The sequence below is a fragment of the Melozone crissalis genome, unplaced genomic scaffold, assembly GCF_028551555.1.
Source record: "Melozone crissalis strain CALT ecotype California unplaced genomic scaffold, PUWL_Pcris_2 ptg000073l_1, whole genome shotgun sequence".
NCBI classification, from domain to species: domain Eukaryota; kingdom Metazoa; phylum Chordata; class Aves; order Passeriformes; family Passerellidae; genus Melozone; species Melozone crissalis.
Window position 1 is genome coordinate 9046707 of NW_026535850.1, and position 25518 is coordinate 9072224.

Consider the following 25518-nt stretch of genomic DNA (forward strand, 5'->3'; position numbering starts at 1 on the left):
GGAAGGGTGTTCTTCCTTCTCAGCTCCATGCTGCAGTGCCTTTGGGATGTGGCCTGCTGGCCGTTGTTTGTGCAGCCCTGGTGTTTCTCCATGAGGCAGAAAGTGCAATTGCATTTCCAGCCCAAAGCCCGTGAGGAGTGGGGCGTGCAGAGCTGTGCCAGACCCAGGCCAGCAGCTGTGCCGCCAGAGGGTTTTGGTTCCTGCCCAGGGCAGCTGGTGCATCTCTGCCGTGAGTGCCTCCCCTTGCCAGGTGCCCATGGACAGCAGGTGCAGGGTTCTGCAAGGGGCATGGAACAGGGTGGGGATGTCTGCTGGCAACAGAGTGCAGCGGAGAGCAACCAGTCCAGGATGTTCCTGGAGTGTGTGACAGAGAACTCCTGACACAGCTGGTGACTGAGCCAGTGAGGGAAGGCACTGCTGGGCCTGCTGTTTGTGAGGAGAGAAGGGCTGCTGGGTGACAGGAGGGTTGGAGGCGGCCTTGGGCTCAGGGATCACAAAATGCTTGTGTTTGATTCCCAGAGAAGGAATGAGAGACGTTGGGGAAGTGTTGACCTGCAACAAATTGTGAATTTGTTAAGCTTTACTAGGCAGTGCTTAGTCGTAACTTCCCTCACAGCAGTGGTTAATGTGTGCAAGTGGATGTCTTAGCCTTGAGAATAAAGACAGTGGGCCTACTGAGGAGGTAGCTGCAATGCATTCAAGGCGAAGAAGGCTCTTAACCATGGAAGGAGAATTTGAGGAACGGGATGTTCACCACATGACCACCAGAGACCCTCAAGAGACCCCTACTCTAAATGTCAGTAATTTTGGGGAAGTGATTTAAACATGTCAAATACTTTGTGAGAATGTTTAGCCTGTGAGTTTGAGCAAAATAATGAATAAAAGTAATGAAAGTAATGTCTTAGTTCCATGGATACTAACACGTGGGTGTGCATGTTTCAGGGAAGTGATTCCTCACGCACACAGCACTGAAATAAAGTGATGCCTCTTTTCTCACACTGAGCTGGCAGTGTGGATCGGCCCTTCTCGGTAACGTTCATTTTGGTCATTTCTATTGAAGCATAAAGAATGGTTGAAGTGAAATCTTTTCCAGCTGTTTCCCTTTGGTTTAGCTGTTGGAGGGTTCAAATTCTGTGCTGCAGGTGTGCTGGGTGTGTGCAGAGCAGTGCAGCCCCAGAAACCCCTTGGCTTCCCCACAAGTTGTCATGCCTTGTTCCCAGGAGTGCCCAGCTGTGGCAGGAGAAGGAGCCCGCAGCGCAGTGGGCACCGTGCCCTGCCCAGCCGGGGCTCTCTGGCACAGAGCAGCAGCAGCACCAGCACCGTTCAACCCGCTCCTACCTTGGCTTCCCCTGGCACACAGAAGCCTCTGGAAATCAGCAAAGCCAGTGGCCTTCCCAGCTTGGAGCAGCTGCTGCTGGTGGGCAGATGCTGCCAGTTTGACTGCTGCCAAAGGGGAAGAGAGGCAGAGATGTACATGCAGCAGAGCCCTTGGCATGTCCAATAAAGGTGCAAATATGTGGGGAGATTTGTTAGGAAGGATTTCAGCTGTGATGCCAACAGTGGCTTCTCTCCTGGTTCTGTGTGTTCTGGACAAGTGATGCAGTGGTTGGCTCTGACAATTACGAAGCAGATGTTATGTGGATGTTCAAATGTGTAGTGATGGTATTGTAATATATCCTCCCATAGTCCTCTTTCCCGTCCCTCTTGTAATAGCCTTGGTAGTCAGGGCATTTGGGGAGGGCTGGCTTGTGACCAGCAGGCAGGGTGTAACAACACCTGACCTCCAGTCAGGATGCAAGAAAGTAATCTCCACCAATGGACAGCAGAGAAAGAGTTGACTGACAAAACTTTTAGAGAGGCTAAGGGTATAAAAGGCAGAGCATCCTTTTTGTAGATGAGAACGTGGCTGCTAGTCACAGAGACTCCCAATGCTGTAATTTTTCCTTATTCAGTCCTTTGTTAAGGTTTACTAAACCTTTAAAATGTTAGAAAGTGAGAGTCATTTCTCACATGTGCAATGCTGTGTGCCATTGTCTTGGTCTGGTTTCCTTTGCTTGTGTCCCATCTGAGTGCTCAGCTGGGGTACAGGCTGTAGGTGCTTGAGGCACCCTTGGAGTTCCTCTTGGATCCCTGAACAACAGGGTTTGGCCCATGAGGGGAATTTGTGCTGCTTTGTGACAGAGAAGAACTTCCCAGGCTCTTTTGTGTTTGCTGTAGGGAAGGTTGGTTATTGCTTTGCATAAATTCAGAGACCAACATGGAGCATTTGCTTTGTGATGTCAGGGCATGGTTGCCACCTTGTCGTAGTGACATCAGAAGGTTGCCTTGGTGCACGGAAGGCCTGAGTGTCAGAGCAGCCCTAGTGCTTGCTCGGATTTCCTGGCTGGGGAATTTGTCAGTGGGTAGCTGCCCATTGACAAGAGCCTTGTTTCTTCTATTATTTGCCTAACTTTCAAAAATGATAATGTCTCACCATCTGGCCACAGCAGCTTTTGCTGCTTATGGCATTTCATTTTCCGTGTATTACGTGACACACTTCACCCATAAGTAGAGGTTTCCCTTCTGCTTAAGTTAGGGTGTAACCTACCCTGGCTTTTGTATGTCTTCCTGTTCTTTCTTAGTGGCTGAGTTTCTGATTTTGAAAGAGAAAGAGCATTAGGATGCCACTGGTTTGATAAAGCTCCTGTCAAGAGGTTCAGCTTAAAAGGCGGGTGTCTGTAGCCACAGGGGCAGCATTTGCAGGGGAACCTGCAGGGCTTCCGTTCCCTCCACAGGAGAGTCTGTGGCATCAGAGTCTGTCATTTCCTCAGTTTGCTGGGTCAAGCAGGAGAACTTCCAAAATGCAGACTGGGAGGCTTTCTCAGAAGGCCTTCTAAAGAGTTTGTAGTTCTCCCCAGAACTCAGGGAAAGCTTCTTTTATTCCAAATTTTGTAATGAAAGAATTTGACTGTCTATTTTGACCCTTGACTGAGTGCTAACAGAGTGATTCCCTTTGCAGTGAAGTGCAAACTCCAAAGCAGTGAGTGTCTGCTCCTGAGCCCTGGAGCTGCTGCTGTGCTGTTGCACAATAGAACTGCTACAGCTCAAAGGGATTTGGGGCAAGCTTTTCTGGGTGACTGTTTTCAGCAACTTAATGGAAATTAGTGCATGCAACTTCTTTTTTTAAAAAAAGTACCTGAAAGACAAGAAAACAAAAGCTACTTTATGTGCTGGACAGAACAGAACAGAAGCATTGAGTGTTAAAGAACAATTTGAATTTTCTTGATCATGTTTGTAGTCATTTACTCCCTGAACAGGCCGAAGTGTAGGCACAACCAAGATTATTGTCCTGATCTCTTGCTGGCTGTGTGAAAGAACTATGTCATGTGGAGGGATGTTGATAAAGAAAAATACTCTCTGTTTGGGTTGACTTCTTCTCTTCTGTGGGATTCAGAAGCCCAGGCAGTTTTCTCACACCACTTGTTCATTTTCCCTTGCCCACTACAGGTCACCTGAAGCGTGTATTCAGAGGTGCTGATCCTGAGGTGAGTGAGAAAGGAACATTTCATGTTCCTGGTGCTTAGGAATTGTAGAGCAAGCTGAGAGCTTGGCCTGTGGCAGTAGAGTGTAGAGGGCCAGCTGGGTAGGCTGAAAGAAAATCCATTTCCATGTCTGCAGCAGCAATAACAAAGGCATCTCTGGCTATTTCCTAATTTTGCATTTCAGAACTTTCAAGGAATGAAAAGCTCATGTTGCAGAGAGAATGTTGCTTCTTGATAGTAGCCAGGGTGTAATGTCTAATTCAGAACTATTAGCAATTCTGTTGAATTAGTCCATTTAAATTTAGTCACAGTGACTTAGAATCTCATTGTTATCCAAGTTTCTGATTTGTCCTTAGTAGAGCTGGTTGTAGATATAGAGCTGAATAGAATAAAGTGCTGAATAGAAATAAGGTTATAAATCATAGGTAACTTTCTGTCCCTCACACTGCTGTCTGTCCACAGATCACAGAACCAACAGCAGTCTCTCCTCTGGCTCCCTCGGCTCATGGAGAGGAGGCCGAAGAGGAGGCAAATGAGGTGGATGAGTGCCAGCCTCCATCAGTGCCCACACCACGGCCTGAACATTCTGAGCCAGTAAGTGCCAGCTGCGTGTGCTGCTGTCTTTAGTGCAGGGCAGAGCTGCAAGTTTCTTACCAGCCAGCACTTTACTGATGCTGGCTGAAGATGATGAGTGCTGGAGTCCTGCCAGGACCTAGTGATTGCCCCCAGCCTGTGACAGCTGGTCAATGGGCTTTGGTCTGTCATGTTTAGGCACCAGCTTCTTGGCATTTTGATATGAGCCAGCCTGAAGCACAAAGGCTCCCTGATGCCAGAGCAGGGAGCTTGTCAAAGACACTGTGCTCAGCCTTGTCGGATACACAGGGGACACTGTGGCATTGAAATAAACAGGGCAGGAGACTTTTTCTCCTTTTAATGCTTTTATTAAAAGTGATCAGCTCAGGATTGGGCAGCTATAACGGGTCTGCTGCTTCCTGTTGTTTCCCTCCAGTAGACGAGGAGGAGGATGAGGAGGAGGAGGAGGATGAGGAGGAGGAGGAACAGGAGGAGGAGGGGGAGGAAGAGGAGGAAGAGGAGGAGAAAGACAAGGAGGACGAGAAGGAGGCGGAACAGAAGGAGGAGAAAGAGGAGGAGGAGGAAGACGAGGAGGAGGACGATGAGGAGAAGGAGGAGGACGAGGAGGAGGATGAGGAGGAGGAGGACGAGGAGGAGGAGGAGGAGGAAGAGGACAAGGACGAGGACGAAGATGAGGAGGAGGACCAGGAGGAGGTGGAGGAGGACCAGAAGGATAAGGAGGAGGACGAGGAAGAGGAGGAGGAATATGAGGAGGAGGAGGAGGAGGACGACGAGGAGGAGGAGGAGGACGAGGAGGAGGAGGACGAGGAGGAGGAGGACGAGGAGGAGGAGGACGAGGTGGACGAGGAGGAGGAGGACAAGGAGGACGAGGAGGACGAGGAGGAGGAGGACGAAGAGGAGGAGAAGGAGTACTAGGGGGAGGAGGAGGACGAGGAGGAGGAGGAGGAGGAGGAGGAGGATTTGGAGGAGGAGGAGGAGGAGGAGCAGGAGGAGGAGGAGGTGGAGGAGGAGGAGTAGGACGAGGACGAGGAGGAGGAGGACGAGGAGCAGGAGGAGAAGGACGAGGAGGAGGAAGAGGAGGACGAGGAGAACGAGGAGAAAGACGACGACGAGGAGGAGGACGAGGAGAACGAGGACGAGGAGGACGAGGAGGAGGACAGGAGGAGGAGGACGAGGAGGAGGAGGAGGAGGATGAGGACGAGGAAGAGGACGAAGACGAGGAGGAGGACCAGGAGGAGGAGGAGGAGGATGAGGAGGAATATGAGGAGGAGGAGGAGGCTGACAACGACGAAGAGGAGGAGGACAAGGAGGAGGAGGACGAGGAGGACGAGGACGAGGAGGGAGAGGAAGAGGTGGATGAGGACGAGGAAGACGACGACGAGGAGGAGGAGGACGAGGAGGAGGACGAGGAGGAGGACGAGGACGACGAGGTGGATGAGGACGAGGAGGAGGAGGAGGAGTATGAGGAGGAGGATGAGGAGGACGAGCAGGAGGAGGACAAGGAGCAGGAAAGTTAGGAGGACGAGGAGGACGAGGAGCAGGAGAAGGAGGAGGAGGAGGACGAGGAGGAGGAGGCGGATGAGAAGCAGGAGGAGAATGAGGCGGATGAGGAGGAGGAGGACGAGGACGAGGACGAGGAGGACGAGGAGGACGAGGAGGAGGAGGAGGACAAGTATGAGCAGGAGGACGAGGAGGAGGAGGGCGAGGAGGAGGAGAAGGAGGGGGAGGACGAGGAGGAGGGGGATGATGAGGAGGAGGAGGCAGACGAGGAGGAGGAGGACGAGGAGGAGGAGGACGAGGATAAGGAGAACGCGGAGGAGGAGGAGGAGGAAGAGGACGAGGACGAGGAGGACGAGGAGGAGGAGGAGGAGGAGGACGAGGAGGAAGAGGAGGAGGAGGAGGACAAGGAGGACGAGGAGAACGAGGAGGAGGCGGACGAAGAGGAGGAAGGCGAGGAGGAGGAGGAGGAGGTCGAGGAGGAGGATGGGGGAGGAGGAGGACAAGGAGGAGGAGGAGGAGGAAGGCGAGGAGGATGAGGAGTAGGAGGATGAGGACGAGGAGGAGGAAGACGAGGAGGAGGAGGAGGAGGAGGAGTATGAGGAGGAGGACGAGGAGGACGAGGAGGATGAGGAGGGGGAGAAGGAGGACGAGGAGGACGACGAGGAGGAGGAGGAATATGAGGAGGAGTAGGAGGAGGAGGAGGACGAGCAGTAGGATGACGAGGAGGAGGAGGAGGATGAGGAGGAGGACGAGGAGGAGGAGGAGGACGCGGAGGAGGAGGAATATGAGGAGGAGGAGGAGAAGGAGGATGACGAGGAGCAGGAGGAGGAGGACGAGGAGGACGAGGAGGAGGAGGAGGAAGAGGAGGATGAGGAGGAGGAGGAGGAGGAGGAGGACAAGGAGGAGGAGGACGATGAGGAGGAGGAGGCGGATGAGGAGGAGGAGGAGGAGGAGAACGAGGAGGAGGACGAGGACGAGGACAAGGAGTACGAGGAGGACGAGAAGGAGGAGGGCGAGGACGAAGTGGAGGAGGAGGACGACGAGGACGAGGCGTACGAGGACGAGGAGGACGAGGAGGAGGAGGAGGAGGAGGACGAGGACGAGGAGGACGAGAAGGACGAGGAGGAGGACGAGGAGGAGGAGGAAGATGAGGAGGACGAGGAGGAGGAAAAAGAGGATGAGGAGCATGAGGAGGAGGAGGAGGATGAGGAAGAGGAGGAGGACGAAGAGGAGGAGGCGCACAAAGAGGAGGAGGACAAGGAGGAGGAGCAGGAAGACGAGGAGGAGGAGGAGGAAGAGGAGGAGGAGGACAAGGAGGACGAGGAGGAAGAATACGAGGAGGATGAGGAGTAGGAGTTAGAGGAGGAGGACGAGGAGGAGGAGGACGAGGAGGAGGAGGATGAGGAGGATGAGGAGGAGGAGGACGAGGAGGACGGGGAGGAGGAGCACGAGGAGGAGGAGGAGGAATACCAGGAGGAGGAGGCAGACGAGGAAGAGGAGGAGGAGGAGCATGAGGAGAAGAAGGAGGAGCACAAGGAGGATGAGGACGAATACGAGGAGTAGGAGGAGGAGGAGGAGGACGAGGATGAAGAGGATGAGGAGGACGAGGAGGAAGAGGAGGAGGAGGAGGGCGAGGAGGAGGAGGACAAGGATGAGGAGGAGGAGGACGAGGAGGAGGATTAGGACAAGGAGGACGAGGAGAACGAGGAGGAGGCGGACGAAGAGGAGGAGGACGAGGAGGCGGAGGAGGAGGACGAGGAGGATGATGAGGAGGAGGAGGAGGAGTGGGACGACGAGGAGGAGGAATAGGAATATGAGGAGGAGGTGGAGGAGGATGAGAACGAGGAGCAGGAGGAGGAGGAGGAGAACGAGGAGGAAGAGGAGCAGGACGATGAGGAGGAGTAGGAGGAGAAGGAGGAGGCGGAGGAGGAGGAGGAGGAGGTGGAGGACGAGGAGGAGGAGGACGAGGACGACGAGGAGGAGGAGGAGGAGAAGAAGGACGGGTAGGACGAGGAAGAGGAGGAGGGGGACGATGAGGACGAGGAGGCAGACGAGGAGGAGGAGGAGGAGGAGAACGAGGAGGAGTACGAGGACGACGACGAGGGGGAGGATGACAAGGAGGAGGAGGAGGAGTATTAGGAGGACAAGGACAAGCAGGAAGGTGCATGAGGAGGAGGAGGAGGAATACGAGGAGGAGGAGGCGGACGAGGAGCAAGAGGAGGAGGAGCACGAGGAGGAGAAGGAGGAGCACAAGGAGGAGGAGGAGGAATACGAGGAGCAGGAGGACAAGGAGGAGGAGGAGGAGGACGAGGACGAGGTCGAGGAGGACGAGGAGGAGGAGGACTAGGACGAGGATGAGGAGGACAAGTAGGACGAGGAGGACCAGCAGGACAAGAATGATCAGGAGGAGGAGAGGGATGACGAGGAGGACCATGAGGACGAGGAGGACGCGGAGGACGAGGAGGAGGAGGACGAGGAGGATGAGGAGGAGGAAGAGGAGGAGGAGGACGAGGAGGACGAGGACGAGGAGGACAAGGAGGAGGAGGAGGAGGACGAGGAGGACGAGGAGAACGAGAGGGACGAGGAGGAGGACGAGGGGGACGAGGAGGAGGAGGAGGACGAGGAGGACGAGGAGGAGGAGGAAGATGAGGAGGACGAGGAGGACGAAAAACAGGACGAGGAGCACGAGGAGGAGGAGGGGGAGGAGGACGAGGAGGCGAAGGAGGAGGAGGAGGACGAGGAGGAGGAGGACGAGGAGGAGATGGAGGAGCAGGACGAGGAGGAGGACAAGGAAGACGAGGAGAATGAGGAGGAGGCGGACGAAGAGGAAGAAGGCGAGGAGGAGGAGGAGGAGGACGATGAGGAGGAGGAGGAGGAGGACGAGGACAAGGAGGACGAGGAGGAGGAAGACCAGGAGGATGAGGAGTAGGAGGACAAGGAAGAGGACGAGGAGGAGGAGGAGGAGAAGGAGGAGGAGGAGGAGGAGGAGGAGGAATATGAGGAGGAGGAGGAGGAGGTCGAGGAGGAGGATGAGGGGGTGGATGAGGTGGGCGAGGAGGAAGAGAAGGACGAGGAGGACGTGGAGGAGGAGGATGATGAGGAGGAACTGGCGGACGAGGAGGAGGAGGAGGAGGAGAACGAGGAGGAGGAGAACGAGGAGGAGGAGGACGAGGAGGATGAGGACGAGGAGGATGAGTACGAGGAGGATGAGGAGGAGGAGGTGGAGGAGGACGAAGTGGAGGAGGAGGACGACGAGGACGAGGCGGACGAGGACGAGGAGGACGAGGATAAGGAGGAGGAGGACGAGGAGGACGAGAAGGACGAGGAGGAGGACGAGGAGGACGAGGGGGAGGAGGAGGAGGACGAGGAGGAGGAGGAGGAGGAGGAGGATGAGGACAAGGAGGACGATGAGAACGAGGAGGAGGCAAACAAAGAGGAGGAGAACGAGGAGGGAGGAGGAGGAGGACGAGGAGGAGGAGGAGAAGGACGACCAGGAGGACGAGGAGGAAGAGTACGAGGAGGATGAGGAGTAGGAGGACGAGGAGGAGGACGAGGAAGAGGAGGACGAGGAGGAGGAGGAGGAGGATGAGGAGGAGGACGAGGAGGACGAGGAGGACGAGGAGGAGGAGGAGGAGGACGAGTAGGAGTAGGAGGACGAGGAGGACGAGCAGGCGGAGGAAGACGAAGAGGACGGGGAGGAGGAAAAGGAAGACGAGGAGCACAAGGAGGAAGAAGAGGACGAGTAGGAGGAGGACGACGAGGAGGAGGAGGAATATGAGGAGGAGGAGGAGGAGGATGAGGACGAGGAGCAGGAGGAGGAGGAGGAGGAGGAGGAGGAGGAGGAGGAGGACGTGAAGGAGGAGGACGAGGAGGAGGAGGAGGAGGTGGAGAAGGTGGAGGAGGAGGTGGGGGATGAGGAAGAGGAGGACGAGGAAGACCAGGAGGAGGAGGATGAGGAGGAGGATGAGGGGGTGGATGAGGTGGGCGAGGAGGAAGAGAAGGACGAGGAGGACGTGGAGGAGGAGGATGATGAGGAGGAACTGGCGGACGAGGGGGAGGAGGAGGAGGAGAACGAGGAGGAGGAGGACGAGGAGGATGAGTACGAGGAGGATGAGGAGGAGGAGGAGGAGGAGGACGAAGTGGAGGAGGAGGACGACGAGGACGAGGCGGACGAGGACGAGGAGGACGAGGATGAGGAGGAGGAGGACGAGTACGAGGAGGACGAGAAGGACGAGGAGGAGGACGAGGAGGACGAGGAGGACGAGAAGGAGTAGGAGGACGAGGATGACGAGGAGGAGGAAAAGGAGGACGAGGAGCACGAGGAGGAGGAGGAGGAGGAGGACGAGGGGGAGGAGGAGGAGGAGGACGAGGGCGAGGGGGAGGAGGAGGTGGACGAGGAGGAGGAGGAGGAGGATGAGGACAAGGAGGACGAGGAGAACGAGGAGGAGGCAAACAAAGAGGAGGAGGACGAGGAGGGAGGAGGAGGAGGACGAGGAGGAGGAGGAGGACGACGACCAGGAGGACGAGGAGGAAGAGTACGAGGAGGATGAAGAGTAGGAGGACGAGGAGGAGGACGAGGAGGAGGAGGACGAGGAGGAGGAGGAGGATGAGGAGGAGGACGAGGAGGACGAGGAGGACGAGGAGGAGGAGGACGAGTAGGAGGAGGAGGACGAGGAGGACGAGGAGGCGGAGGAAGATGAAGAGGACGAGGAGGAGGAAAAGGAAGACGAGGAGCACAAGGAGGAAGAGGAGGACGAGTAGGAGGAGGACGACGAGGAGGAGGAGGAATATGAGGAGGAGGAGGAGGAGGAGGATGAGGACGAGGAGCAGGAGGAGGAGGAGGAGGAGGAGGTGAAGGAGGAGGACGAGGAGGAGGAGGTGGAGGAGGACGTGAAGGAGGAGGACGAGGAGGAGGAGGAGGAGGAGGTGGAGAAGGCGGAGGAGGAGGTGGGGGAGGAGGAGGAGGAGGACGAGGAAGACGAGGAGGAGGAGGAGGAGGAGGAGGAGGAGGAGGAGGACGAGGACGAGGATTATAAGGAGGAGGAGGACGAGGATGAGGACGAGGAGGATGAGGACGAGGACGAGGAGGACGAGGAGGACGAGCAGGACGAGGAGCCGGAGGACGAGGAGGATGAGGAGAACGAGGAGGAGGAGGAGGACGAGGACGACCAGGAGGACGAGAGGGATGACGAGGAGGACGAGGAGGACGGGGAGGACGAAGAGGACGAGGAGGATGAGAACAAGGAGGAGGACGAGGAGGATGAGGACTAAGAGGAGGAGGAGGCCGATGAGGAGGAGGAGGAGAAGGGGGACGAGGAGGACGAGGTGGAGGAGGAGGACGAGGATGACCAGGAGGAGGAGAGGGATGAGGAGGAGGACGAGGAGGACGAGGAGGACGACGAAGAGGAGGAGGAGTACGAGAGGGAGGAGGAGGAGGACGACCAGGAGGAGAAGGAGGAAGAGGAGGATGAGGACAAGGAGGACGAGGAGAACGAGGAGGAGGCGGACGAAGAGGAGGAGGACACGGAGGAGGAGGAGGAGGACAAGGAGGACGAGGAGGAAGAATACGAGGAGGATGAGGAATAGGAGGACGAGGAGGATGATGAGGAGGAGGAGGATTAGGAGGACGACGAGAAGGACGAGGAGGAATATGAGGAGGAGGAGGAGGAGGTTTAGAACGAGGAGCAGGAGGAGGAGGAGGAGGAGAACATGGAGGAAGAGGAGGAGGACGATGAGGAGGAGAAGGGGGAGAAGGAGGAGGTGGAGGAGGAGGAGGAGGAGGTGGAGGCGGAGGAGGAGGACGACGAGGAGGAGGAGGAGGACGGGGAGGACGAGGAGGACAAGGAGGAGGAGGCCGAGGAGGACGAGGAGGAGGATAAGGAGGAGGAAGAGGATGAGAGAAGGACGAGGAGGACGAGGAGGACGAGGAGGGCGAGGAGGGCGAGGATGACAAGGAGGAGGAGAGGGATGAGGACGACAATGAGGAGGACGAGAAGGAGGAGGATTGGGAGGACGAGGAGGACGAGGAGGAAGAATACGAGGAGGATGAGGAGTAGGAGGACGAGGAGGATGAGGAGGAATACGAGGACGAGGAGGACGAGGAGGAGGAGAAGGACGATGATGACAAGGAGGAGGAGAGGAATGAGGAGGAGGACGAGGAGGACGAGGAGCAGGAGGACGAGGATGACGAGGAGGAGGAGAAGGAGGAGGAGGACGAGGAGAAGGAGAACAAGGAGGAGGAGGACGAGGAGGACGAGGAGGACGAGAAGGAGGAGGAAGAGGAGGAGGACGAGGAGGAGGAAGAGGAGGATGAGGAGCAGGAGGATGAGGAGGAGAAGCAGGAAGAGGAGGAGGAGGAGGAGGACAACGAGGGGGAGGAGGAGGAGGACAAGGAGGAGGCGGAGGAGGAGGAGGAGGACGAGTAGGTGGAGGAAGATTTGGAGGACGAGGAGGACGAGGAGGAGGAGATGGAGGAGGAGGACGAGGAGGAGGAAGAGGAAGAGAACGAGGAGGAGGAGTACGAGGAGGACGAGGACGAGGATGACAAGGAGGAGGAGGAGGAGGACGAGGACGAGGAGGAGGATGAGGAGGACGAGGAGGAGGAGGATGACGAGGAGGACGAGGAGGAGGAAAAACAGGACGAGGAGCACGAGGAGGAGGAGGAGGATGAGGACGAGGAGGCGAAGGAGGAGGAGCAGCACGAGGAGGAGGAGGAGGAGGAGGAGGACGAGTAGGAGTAGGAGGACGAGGAGGACGAGCAGGCGGAGGAAGACGAAGAGGACGGGGAGGAGGAAAAGGAAGACGAGGAGCACAAGGAGGAAGAAGAGGACGAGTAGGAGGAGGACGACGAGGAGGAGGAGGAATATGAGGAGGAGGAGGAGGAGGATGAGGACGAGGAGCAGGAGGAGGAGGAGGAGGAGGAGGAGGAGGAGGAGGAGGACGTGAAGGAGGAGGACGAGGAGGAGGAGGAGGAGGTGGAGAAGGTGGAGGAGGAGGTGGGAGATGAGGAAGAGGAGGACGAGGAAGACGAGGAGGAGGAGGATGAGGAGGAGGATGAGGGGGTGGATGAGGTGGGCGAGGAGGAAGAGAAGGACGAGGAGGACGTGGAGGAGGATGATGAGGAGGAACTGGCGGACGAGGGGGAGGAGGAGGAGGAGAACGAGGAGGAGGAGGACGAGGAGGATGAGTACGAGGAGGATGAGGAGGAGGAGGAGGAGGAGGACGAAGTGGAGGAGGAGGACGATGAGGACGAGGCGGACGAGGACGAGGAGGACGAGGATGAGGAGGAGGAGGACGAGTACGAGGAGGACGAGAAGGACGAGGAGGAGGACGAGGAGGACGAGGAGGACGAGAAGGAGTAGGAGGACGAGGATGACGAGGAGGAGGAAAAGGAGGACGAGGAGCACGAGGAGGAGGAGGAGGAGGAGGACGAGGGGGAGGAGGAGGAGGAGGACGAGGGCGAGGGGGAGGAGGAGGTGGACGAGGAGGAGGAGGAGGAGGATGAGGACAAGGAGGACGAGGAGAACGAGGAGGAGGCAAACAAAGAGGAGGAGGACGAGGAGGGAGGAGGAGGAGGACGAGGAGGAGGAGGAGGACGACGACCAGGAGGACGAGGAGGAAGAGTACGAGGAGGATGAAGAGTAGGAGGACGAGGAGGAGGACGAGGAGGAGGAGGACGAGGAGGAGGAGGAGGATGAGGAGGAGGACGAGGAGGACGAGGAGGACGAGGAGGAGGAGGACGAGTAGGAGGAGGAGGACGAGGAGGACGAGGAGGCGGAGGAAGATGAAGAGGACGAGGAGGAGGAAAAGGAAGACGAGGAGCACAAGGAGGAAGAGGAGGACGAGTAGGAGGAGGACGACGAGGAGGAGGAGGAATATGAGGAGGAGGAGGAGGAGGAGGATGAGGACGAGGAGCAGGAGGAGGAGGAGGAGGAGGAGGTGAAGGAGGAGGACGAGGAGGAGGAGGTGGAGGAGGACGTGAAGGAGGAGGACGAGGAGGAGGAGGAGGAGGAGGTGGAGAAGGCGGAGGAGGAGGTGGGGGAGGAGGAGGAGGAGGACGAGGAAGACGAGGAGGAGGAGGAGGAGGAGGAGGAGGAGGAGGAGGACGAGGACGAGGATTATAAGGAGGAGGAGGACGAGGATGAGGACGAGGAGGATGAGGACGAGGACGAGGAGGACGAGGAGGACGAGCAGGACGAGGAGCCGGAGGACGAGGAGGATGAGGAGAACGAGGAGGAGGAGGAGGACGAGGACGACCAGGAGGACGAGAGGGATGACGAGGAGGACGAGGAGGACGGGGAGGACGAAGAGGACGAGGAGGATGAGAACAAGGAGGAGGACGAGGAGGATGAGGACTAAGAGGAGGAGGAGGCCGATGAGGAGGAGGAGGAGAAGGGGGACGAGGAGGACGAGGTGGAGGAGGAGGACGAGGATGACCAGGAGGAGGAGAGGGATGAGGAGGAGGACGAGGAGGACGAGGAGGACGACGAAGAGGAGGAGGAGTACGAGAGGGAGGAGGAGGAGGACGACCAGGAGGAGAAGGAGGAAGAGGAGGATGAGGACAAGGAGGACGAGGAGAACGAGGAGGAGGCGGACGAAGAGGAGGAGGACACGGAGGAGGAGGAGGAGGACAAGGAGGACGAGGAGGAAGAATACGAGGAGGATGAGGAATAGGAGGACGAGGAGGATGATGAGGAGGAGGAGGATTAGGAGGACGACGAGAAGGACGAGGAGGAATATGAGGAGGAGGAGGAGGAGGTTTAGAACGAGGAGCAGGAGGAGGAGGAGGAGGAGAACATGGAGGAAGAGGAGGAGGACGATGAGGAGGAGAAGGGGGAGAAGGAGGAGGTGGAGGAGGAGGAGGAGGAGGGCGAGGAGGACGAGGAGGACGAGGAGGGCGAGGAGGGCGAGGATGACAAGGAGGAGGAGAGGGATGAGGACGACAATGAGGAGGACGAGAAGGAGGAGGATTGGGAGGACGAGGAGGACGAGGAGGAAGAATACGAGGAGGATGAGGAGTAGGAGGACGAGGAGGATGAGGAGGAATACGAGGACGAGGAGGACGAGGAGGAGGAGAAGGACGATGATGACAAGGAGGAGGAGAGGAATGAGGAGGAGGACGAGGAGGACGAGGAGCAGGAGGACGAGGATGACGAGGAGGAGGAGAAGGAGGAGGAGGACGAGGAGAAGGAGAACAAGGAGGAGGAGGACGAGGAGGACGAGGAGGACGAGAAGGAGGAGGAAGAGGAGGAGGACGAGGAGGAGGAAGAGGAGGATGAGGAGCAGGAGGATGAGGAGGAGAAGCAGGAAGAGGAGGAGGAGGAGGAGGACAACGAGGGGGAGGAGGAGGAGGACAAGGAGGAGGCGGAGGAGGAGGAGGAGGACGAGTAGGTGGAGGAAGATTTGGAGGACGAGGAGGACGAGGAGGAGGAGATGGAGGAGGAGGACGAGGAGGAGGAAGAGGAAGAGAACGAGGAGGAGGAGTACGAGGAGGACGAGGACGAGGATGACAAGGAGGAGGAGGAGGAGGACGAGGACGAGGAGGAGGATGAGGAGGACGAGGAGGAGGAGGATGACGAGGAGGACGAGGAGGAGGAAAAACAGGACGAGGAGCACGAGGAGGAGGAGGAGGATGAGGACGAGGAGGCGAAGGAGGAGGAGCAGCACGAGGAGGAGGAGGATGAGGAGGAGGACAAGGAGGACGAGGAGAACGAGGAGGAGGCGGACGAAGTGGGAGAAGGCGAGGAGGAGGAGGAGGAGGATGAGGAGGAGGAGGAGGAGGAGGAGGAGGAGGAGGAGGAGGAGGAGGAGGAGGAGGACAAGGAGGACGAGGAGGAGGAGGACGAGTATGAGGAGGACGAGGACGAGCAGGATGAGGAAGACGACGAGGGCGGGGAGGTCGAGGAGGACGACGAGGACGAGGAGAAGGAGCACGAGGAGGATGAGGAGGAATACGAGGAGGAGGAGGAGGGGGAGGACGAGGGGGACGAGTGGGACGAGGATGACGAGGAGGAAGGGGAGGAGGAGGAGGAGGATGACGAGGAGGAGGAGGAGGAGGACGAGGGGGACGAGGGGGACGAGGATGACGCGGAGGAAGGGGAGGAGGAGGAGGAGGAGGACGAGGAGGAGGAGGAGGAGGACGAGAATGACCAGGAGGAGGAGAGGGATGAGGAGGAGGACGAGGAGGACGAGGAGGACGACGAAGAGGAGGAGGAGGACGAGAGGGAGGAGGAGGAGGACGACCAGGAGGAGAAGGAGGAGGAGGAGGATTAGGAGGAATAGGAGGAGAATGAGGAGGTTTAGGAGGAGGAGGAGGAGGTGGAGGCGGAGGAGGAGGACGACGAGGAGGAGGAGGAGGACGAGGAGGACGAGGAGGAGGAGGCTGAGGAGAACGAGGAGGAGGATACGGAGAAGGAGGAGTATGAGGAGACGGACGAGGAACACGAAAAGGATGAGGAGGAGGAAGAGGACGAGGATGACCAGGCGGAGGAGAGTGATGAGGAGGCGGACGAGGAGGACGAGGAGGAGGAGGAGGAGGAGAAGGAGGAGGAGGACGAGGAGGAGGAGAACGAGGAAGAGGAGGACGAGGAGGACGAGAAGGAGGAGGAGGAGGACGAGGAGGACGAGAAGGAGGAGGCGGACGAGGGGGACGAGGAGGAGGAGGAAGACGAGGAGCACGAGGATGAGGAAGAGGAGGACGAGGAGCACGAGGAGGAGGAGGAGGAGGAGGACCAGGAGGAGGAAGAGGAGGATGAGGAGCACGAGGATGAGGAGGAGGAGCAAAAAGAGGAGGAGGAGGAGGAGGACGACGAGGGGGAGGAGGAGGAGGACAAGGACGAGGCGGAGGAGGAGGAGGAGGACGAGTAGGTGGAGGAAGATGTGGAGGACGAGGAGGACGAGGAGGAGGAGATGGAGGAGGAGGACGAGGAGGAGGAAGAGGAAGAGAACGAGGAGGAGGAGTATGCGGAGAACGAGGACGAGGAGGACAAGGAGGAGGAGGAGGAGGACGAGGACGAGGAGGACGAGGAGGAGGAGGATGACGAGGAGGACGAGGAGGAGGAAAAACAGGACGAGGAGCACGAGGAGGAGGAGGAGGCGAAGGAGGAGGAGCAGCACGAGGAGGAGGAGGATGAGGAGGAGGACAAGGAGGACGAGGAGAACGAGGAGGAGGCGGACGAAGTGGGAGAAGGCGAGGAGGAGGAGGAGGAGGAGGAGGAGGAGGCGGAGGAGGGGGAGGAGGAAAAGGAGGACGAGGAGGAGGAGGACGAGTATGAGGAGGACGAGGACGAGCAGGATGAGGAAGACGACGAGGGCGGGGAGGACGAGGAGGACGAGGAGGACGAAGAGGGGGAGGAGGACGAGGAGGAAGAGAACGAGGAGGCGGACGAGGAGGAGGACGAGAAGAAGGAGGAGGAGGACGAGGAGGACGAGATGGAGGAGGCGGACGAGGGGGACGAGGAAGAGGAGGAAGACGAGGAGGACGAGGAGGAGGAAGAGGAGGACGAGGAGCACGAGGAGGAGGAGGAGGAGGAGGACCAGGAGGAGGAGGAGGAGGACGATGGGGAGGAGGAGGAGGACGAGGAGGAGGAGGACGAGGAGGAGGAGGATGAGGACAAGGAGGACGAGGAGGAGGAGGAGGAGGCGGACAAAGAGGAGGAGGATGACGAGGAGGAGGAGGAGGAGGAGGAGGAGGAGGAGGAGGAGGAGGAGGACGACAAGGAGGAGGAGGAGGAATATGAGGAGGAGGAGGTTGAGAACGAGGAGCAGGAGGAGGAGGAGGAGGAGAACGAGAAGGAAGAGGAGGAGGGCGAAGAGGAGGAGTAGGATGAGAAGGAGGAGGTGGAGGAGGAGGAGGAGGAGGTGGAGTCGGAGGAGGAGGACGAGGAGGAGGAGGAGGAGGACGGGGAGGACGAGAAGGACGAGGAGGAGGAGGCCGAGGAGGACGAGGAGGAGGATACGGAGGAGGAGGAGGATGAGGAGGAGGACGAGGAGGACGAGGAGGAGGAGGAGGACGAGGATGACCAGGAGGGGTAGAGGGATTAGGACGAGGACGAGGCGGACGAGGAGGACGAGGAGGAGGAGGATTGGGAGGACGAGGAAGACGAGGAGGATGACGACGAGGAGGAGGAGTAGGAGGACGAGGAGGAGGAGGAGGAGGAGGAGGAGGACAAGGAGGACGAGGAGGAAGAATACGAGGAGGATGAGGAGTAGGAGGACGAGGAGGATGAGGAGGAATACGAGGACGAGGAGGACGAGGAGGAGGAGGAGGACGAGGATGACAAGGAGGAGGAGAGGAATGAGGAGGAGGACGAGGAGGACGAGGAGCAGGAGGACGAGGAGGACGAGGAGGATGAATAGGAGGAGGAAGACGAGGAGGACGAGGAGAAGGAAGAGGAGGAGGAAAAGTAGGACGAGGACCACGAGGAGGAAGAGGAGGAGGAGGATGAGGACAAGGAGGACAAGGAGAACGAGGAGGAGGCGGACAAAGAGGAGGACGACGAGGAGGGTTAGGACGAGGAGGAGGAGGAGGAGGAGGATCAGGAGGAGCAGGAGCACGAGGAAGCCGAGGACGAGGAAGACGAGTATGAGGACAAGGAGGAAAAGGACGAGGAGGAGGAGGAGGAGGAGGAGGACAAGGATGACGAGGAGGAGGACGAGGATGACGATGAGGACGAGGACGAGTACAAGGAGGATGAGGAAGATGAAGAGGACGAGGATGAGGACGAGGAGGAGGAGGACGAGGAGGGGCACGAGGAGGAGGATGAGGAGGAGGACGAGGAGGACGAGGAAGACGACGAGGAGGAGGACGAGGAGGACGAGGAGGAGGAGGACGACGAGGACCAGGAGGAGGAGGAGGAGGACGAGGGGGAGGAGGAGGAGGACGAGGAGGAGGAGGACGAGAAGGAGGAGGATGAGGACAAGGAGGACGAGGAGAAGTAGGGGGAGGCGGACAAAGAGGAGGAGGAGGAGGAGGAGGACAAGGAGGAGGAGGCGGAATATGAGGAGGAGGAGGAGGAGGTTGAGAACGAGGAGCAGGAGGAGGAGGAGGAGGAGAACGAGAAGGAAGAGGAGGAGGGCGAAGAGGAGAAGTAGGATGAGAAGGAGGAGGTGGAGGAGGAGGAGGTGGAGTCGGAGGAGGAGGACGACGGGGAGGAGGAGGAGGACGGGGAGGACGAGGACGAGGAGGAGGAGGCCGAGGAGGACGAGGAGGAGGATAAGGAGGAGGTTGAGGATGAGGAGGAGGACGAGGAGGACGAGGAGGAGGAGGAGGACGAGGATGACCAGGAGGGGGAGAGGGATGAGGAGGAGGACGAGGCGGACGAGGAGGACGAGGAGGACGAGAATGACCAGGAGGAGGAGAGGGATGACGAGGAGGTCGATGAGGACGAGGAGGACGTGGAGGACGCGGAGGACGCGGAGGACGAGGAGGAGGAGGAGGAGGAGGAGGAGAAGGATGAGGAGGACGAGGAGGAGGAGGACGATGAGGAGGAGGAGGCCGACGAGGAGGAGGAGGAGGAGGAGAACGAGGAGGAGGAGGAGGAGGAGGAGGAGGAGGCCCAGGACAAAGATGAGGAGGACGAGGAGGACGAGGAGAACGAGGAGGAGGAGGAGAACGAGGACGAGGAGGACGAGGAGGAAGAGGAGGACGAGGATGGCCAGGAGGACGAGGAGGGATGAGGAGGAAGATGAGGAGGCGGAGAACGAGGAGGAGGAGGAGGACGCGGGCGAGGAGGAGGAGGTGGAGGAGTAGGACGAAGACGAGCAGGAGGAGGACGAGGACGAGGAGGAGGAGGAGAAGGAGGAGGAGGAGGATGAGGAGGACGAGGCCAGAAAGGCGAGGAGGACGAGGAGGGGGAGGAGGAGAAGAAGGATGAGGAGGGAGGAGGGGAGGACGAGGAGGGCGAGGATTACGAGGAGGAGGAGGAGGATGAGGAGGAGGACGAGGAGGACAAGGAGGACGAGGCGGAGAAAGACGAGGAGGACGAGGAGGGGGAGGAGGAGGAAGAGGCCGAGGAGGAGGAGGACGAGGAGGACCAGGAGGAGGACGAGGACACGGAGGAGGAGGACGCGGAGGAGGAGGAGGAGGAGGAGGAGGCGGAGGAGGATGAGGAGGAGGAGGAGGAAGAGGAGGAGGAGAAGGATGAGGAGGAGGAGGAGGAATAGGCCGAGGAGGAGGATGACGAGGAGGACCAGGAGGAGGAGGAGGACGAGGAGGACGAGGAGGAGGAGGAGGAGGAGGAGCAGGAGGAGGAGGAGGATCAGGAGGAGCAGGAGGACGAGGAAACCGAGGACGAGGAAGACGAGTTTGAGGACAAGGAGGAGAAGGACGAGGAGGAGGAGGAGGAGGAGAAGGACGAGTACGAGGAGGAGGAGGACGAGGAGGGGGACGAGGAGGAGGATGAGGAGGAGGACGAGGAGGACGAGGAAGACGACGAGGAGGAGGACGAGGAGGACGAGGACGACGAGGACGAGGAGGACGAGGAGGAGGAGGACAAGTAGGAGGAGGACGAGGAGGAGGAGAACGAGGAGGAGGACGACGAGAATGAGGAGGAGGAGGACGAGGAGGACGAGAAGGAGGTGGCGGACGAGGGGGACGTGGAGGAGGAGGAAGACGAGGAGGACGAGGAGGAGGAAGAGGAGCACGAGGAGCACGAGGAGGAGGAGGAGGAGGAGGGCCAGGAGGAGGAGGAGGAGGATTAGGCGGAGGAGGAGGAGGAGGAGGAGGAGGCGGAGGAGGAGGTGGAGGAGGAGGAGTAGGAGGCGGAGGAGGAGGAGGAGGCGGAGGAGGATGTGGAGGAGGAGGAAGAGGAGGAGGAGGAGAATGATGAGGAGGAGGAGGAGGAAGAGGCTGAGGAGAAGGATGACGAAGAGGACCTGGCGGAGGAGGAGGAGGAGGACGAGGACGAGGAGGAGGAGGAGGAGGAGGATGAGGAGGAGCAGGAGGACGAGGAATATGAGGACAAGGAAGACGAGTACGGGGACAAGGAGGAGGAGGAGGAGGAGGAGGACGAGGATGACGAGGAGGAGGACGAGGAGGACGCGGATGAGGACGAGGAGGACGAGGAGTATGAGGAAGATGAGGAGGACGAGGACGAGGAGGAGGATGAGGAGGAGGAGGACGAGGATGGGGACGAGGAGGAGGACGAGGAGGACGAGGAGGAGGAGGAGGAGGAGGAGGAGGAGGACGAGGACGAGGACGAGGACTTGGACGAGGACTAGGACGAGGACGAGGAGGAGGAGTAGTAGGAGGAGGACGAGGTGGAGGAGGAGGAGGACGAGGAGGACGAGGATGATGATATGCGCATCTTTGTTCACTAGGGGCAGATCTGGCTGTCTGGTCCTCGTGGGAGCCTTTGGGGCACTGTGACCCCTTCCGATGTTACTCCTGTCGCCTCTCTTGGCCCACTCCCAGTCATTGGTGTTGGAACCCATGTGGTTGGAGGATTTTTAAGAAATGGTTAAAAAAATGTATGTAGGCCTTAGATTGGATTTTTTTTAGCATTGCAGAAAATTTTCCCATGCAAGCAGAAAAGTTTCCCAAGCAGTAGATGTGACAAATAACAATAGGCCTCTGTAGAATTGGCTTTAGGATGGCAACAAGGTTATTTAATGTATATCTTCAGAAGATTAGCATGAATAGAACTCTGTTCCTTGTCTCTTATGAACTAGTCTTTGTTTTTGCTACCATTACCTATGCTTTATAAGATTGGATAGAATGCTTGTCAATATGTGTTTTCTGTGTGTGATTGGCTGAAAAATGTAGACTGAGATGATTTTATGTATTGCTGTATGACCCCTCCTGGAGGAGACATTTTGGGGTGGATCAGTGAGCTGTCATGTCTCCATTTTGTATTCTGAGACTGATGTGCTGAAAATAAAAGCAAAAATCTCTTCACTGGTCTGTTTACAATGTTATCCATATTTGGATATTTTGCCGCGGCCTAGTGGGTTCCTTTTTAACGACGTGGGTTCCTGACACAATTGGACTTTTATCTACCCATCCCTCGACAAATGGTGCCTGCCGTGTGAGGAATACCCCGTCCGAGGACGTAGAATAGAAGAAAAAACAAAAATCGTGGATGTACCAGCCGCAGGGACCCAAGTGTTATCAAGGAGGACACTGTATCATCTCTCCCACTGAAGCCAAGGAAATTGTAAGTAACTATCTCGGGAGAGCGCTTGGGTGACGTTGGGAGTAAATATAGAGAAAAAGAAAATTATTAAAAGAACACAAAAATGGGAACGAATTTATCAAAAGTTGAATGGGATGTTTTTCATCAATTAGAGACAATGTTACAAGAGAAAGGTCACTCTGAAATTTCAAAAACGGAGCTTAAAAATTTACTTGTCTGGGTTAAGGCGAATACGCGAGATTTAAACTTACAGTCTGCTTTTACTTTTCATTTTTGGGATCAGATAAACTGGAGAATCTATAATCTAGTCTCAAAAAAGATGAAAGCTTAAGAGAACTTATGCTGATTTGTAAAGCTCTGTTGGAGTGTTTTAAACAAACTGATAATAATAAGATCAACTTTGCCTCAGAAAACAAAGCTTCTGGCTCTGTCTCTTTAAACTCCAGTAAACCGGAGACTGTGTGTGTATCTGAGAATGTAACAAGTGTTGTTTCAAATGGTGACACTAATGCTTTGAACTCTGTTGAAAAAAATCCTCCTTCTCTCTCTCTGGGAAAAAATGAGACTCTTTCGGACTTTTCTTCGTGTTGTTCTGTTAATGTAAAAAGATGTGACTCTTGTAAGGGGGATGGGAAAATATGTGTAGAAAATGCAAATGAAAAAGTGTCTGTACCTTCTAAAATTGTTTGTGCAGGGACATTGAAGTCTTCTATGCCTGAGATGGAAGCTGAGATTGTCACTTCCACTCGGGAAATTGTGGTTCTGGGGAACTCTTTTTCAGTTAAGCAAAAACATTGTTTTTCTGGTGTTTGTCAATCCATAGATACAGAGAAAGAAAAATTGGCTTTAAGGGTGGAATCCTTTGAAAGGATGGATAACTCTCAAAACCCTGAAAAAACACGGGTTGAGTTTTTAAAATGTCAGGATCCTAATTCTTGTATTTTAAAACAAAATCATGTAAGTTTAAAACCTGGATTTGGGGACTCCCCAGCTGAATTTTTCTTGGCAGGGAGACAATGTGAAACTTGTAGTAAAGTATCGAACTCAAGGTTAAATGGCACTGTTCCTAGAAGAAAGGAACACGCCTCTGTCCCGGCCCCTTTGGGTCGGGCTTCAGAGGAGGCGTGTTGTTATGGCCGAGTTCCCAGAACTGGCCGAGTTCCCGGAGTTGGCAGAACTCCTGGACAAGAGTACATGTCCCTGTCAGGAATTTGGATTTGGGCAGAAGGCCTGGAAGGTTTGTATTTAGTGATTTTTTAGAATCAGAAAATATATTGGTTAGAAGTAAAGGTCAACCTGTCATTGATTGAAGTGACAATTTTGATTTTCCATTAAATTTACCTGATTGGTCATACATTAATCGGAAACTAGAAAAAGATTCGGATTTAAAGGAACAATATCTTGCTTTACCAGTAAAATATGGAAGAAATGATAGAAATCCAAAATATGAAAGACTTCATCCTCATGATATAAAGGAGTTGCGACAGGCTTTGAAAGAGAGTGGATTTTCTTCTCCCTATTTTAACAGTGTGTTGAAAAATACTTTTAACTCTTATGATTTAGTTCCTGCTGATTGCAGGAATGTGGCCTCTCTGATCTTAACCAATTCACAGTACCTACTATGGGAATTACAATGGAAAAAACTACTCAACAAGTTGGTTGAAGGATATGCAAATACTGATTATGCTAATCTAGATGTTGCTCAATTAGCTGGTGATTCACCTTACAATAGGCCTGAAAATCAAGCAGCTGAACTGCCTCGGCCTGTGTTAACAGACATTAAGGATGCTGCTAGAAAGGCCTTGCTTTCACTTGAGCCCCCTGGCTCACATTTGAATTCTTATCCACTGATTAGAAAAGGTGAAACTGAATCTTATGGTTCTTTTTTGGATAGATTAACTCAAGCAGTTGAAAGACAATGTCCAGATGAACAAGCCCGCTCTTATATCATTCAAAATCTTGCTTCTGTAAATGCTAATAATGAATGTAGAAAAATTATTTTAGCTTTGCCTGATCAGCCTCCAACAATTACACAGATGCTAACAGCTTGCAGTAGACTTATGGGTTCACAAAATGCTGCAAATTCACAGGTCAATGCTTTGGAAAAAACACTGGAACATAATTTGACACAACGAATGAATAAAATTGAAAAGCTTTTAGAAAAACAAGAAAAACGTTGGGAAAATTCTGTTAATGCTGTACAAGTAGATCCTAATAAAAAGCCTGTCTGCTTTGGTTGTGGTAAACCAGGGCACCTTAAAAAGGATTTTCGTGGGACATCAAATCAAATTTCTATTTGCCCTCGATGCCGAAAAGGAAGGCATCTTGCTAAATTCTGTCATTCACTATTTGACATCAATGGCAACCCACTGTCGTTAAACTTCAGAAACAGCGCGTTCCACCGCGCTCAGACACAAACTGTGGTACCCACTGGCAATGGGTGAATACTCTCACTGGGCTGGTCATGTCACGAAAAGATTGTCATATGTAAAGATTCCAATCAAAGTGACTTTCTACCTATCATAGGATGTGATTGTCATGATGTATATGATCTGCTAATGTCTTGTTGTACAAGTTTTGTCCTCAGTTCACAGAAATTTCCAGGATTCAAGATTATACTACTACATGGATGATCTGCTCATCACAGCTTCGACACAGAAAGAGATGCAGCAAACCTGTGCTGGTGTTGGGACTGAAATCCAAAAGGCTGGACTTGACATTTCTACAACTAAACCTCAAGGATGCAACAAAGATCCAAGGCTGAGACATCATCTCTTCAAAGAAGACTATCAACTCTTCAAAGAAGACAACCTCATCACTGGACTTTGACTGTGGTTTGAGTTTTCAGCTTTTCCATCAACCTCTTAATTTGGTCACAGATTTTGCTTATGTTGCTAATGTTAATGTTCAATTTTAAAGCATGTTAGTAATGAGACTTTACATCGTTGGCTTTCCTGTCTTTTTATAACTTTGCAATATTAAAATATGGAACTTTGCAATATTAAAATATGGAACTAATCCATATTTTGTTTCTCACATTAGGGCGCATTCTTCACTTCCTGGATTTTTAGTGGAAGGAAATGCAAGAGCGGACAAGTTGACAATGGTCATTTCTAACACATTACCAAACATTTTTGAACAAGCAAAATTGAGTCATGCCTTTTTCCACCAAAATGCACAAGCACTCATGCGAATGTTCCAAATCACTAAAAGTCAAGCTAAAGCTATCATTCATACTTGCCCTGACTGTCAATTGGTACAACCTCCTGTTTCTACAGGAGCAATCAACCCCCGAGGCTTACAAAGCCTACAGTTGTGGCAAACCGATGTTACTAAATATCCTTCTTTTGGTAAATTTAAAAATATTCATGTTTCCATAGACACATTCTCTGGTGCAGTTTTTGCTTCCCTTCACACAGGTGAAACTGGCAGCCATGCCTGTCATCATTTCCATGCAAGCTTTTGCTTCCTTGGGTGTACCCCAAGAAGTAAAAACTGACAACGGTCCCGCATACATATCTCAAAAATTTGCCACATTTTTAAATGAATGGGGTGTTCAACACATTTTTGGTATTCCCCACTCTCCCACAAGCCAAGCAATCATTTAAAGAACACATCAAACCCTAAAATGCATATTAGATCAACAGAGAGGGGGAACGGAGATCACCCCACAGATGAGACTGAATAAGGCTCTGTACGTTTTTCAAGTGAAGGTCCATTTTGATTAATAATTTGGGGAAAGGGTATGCTTTTGTCTCCACAGGTGCTGG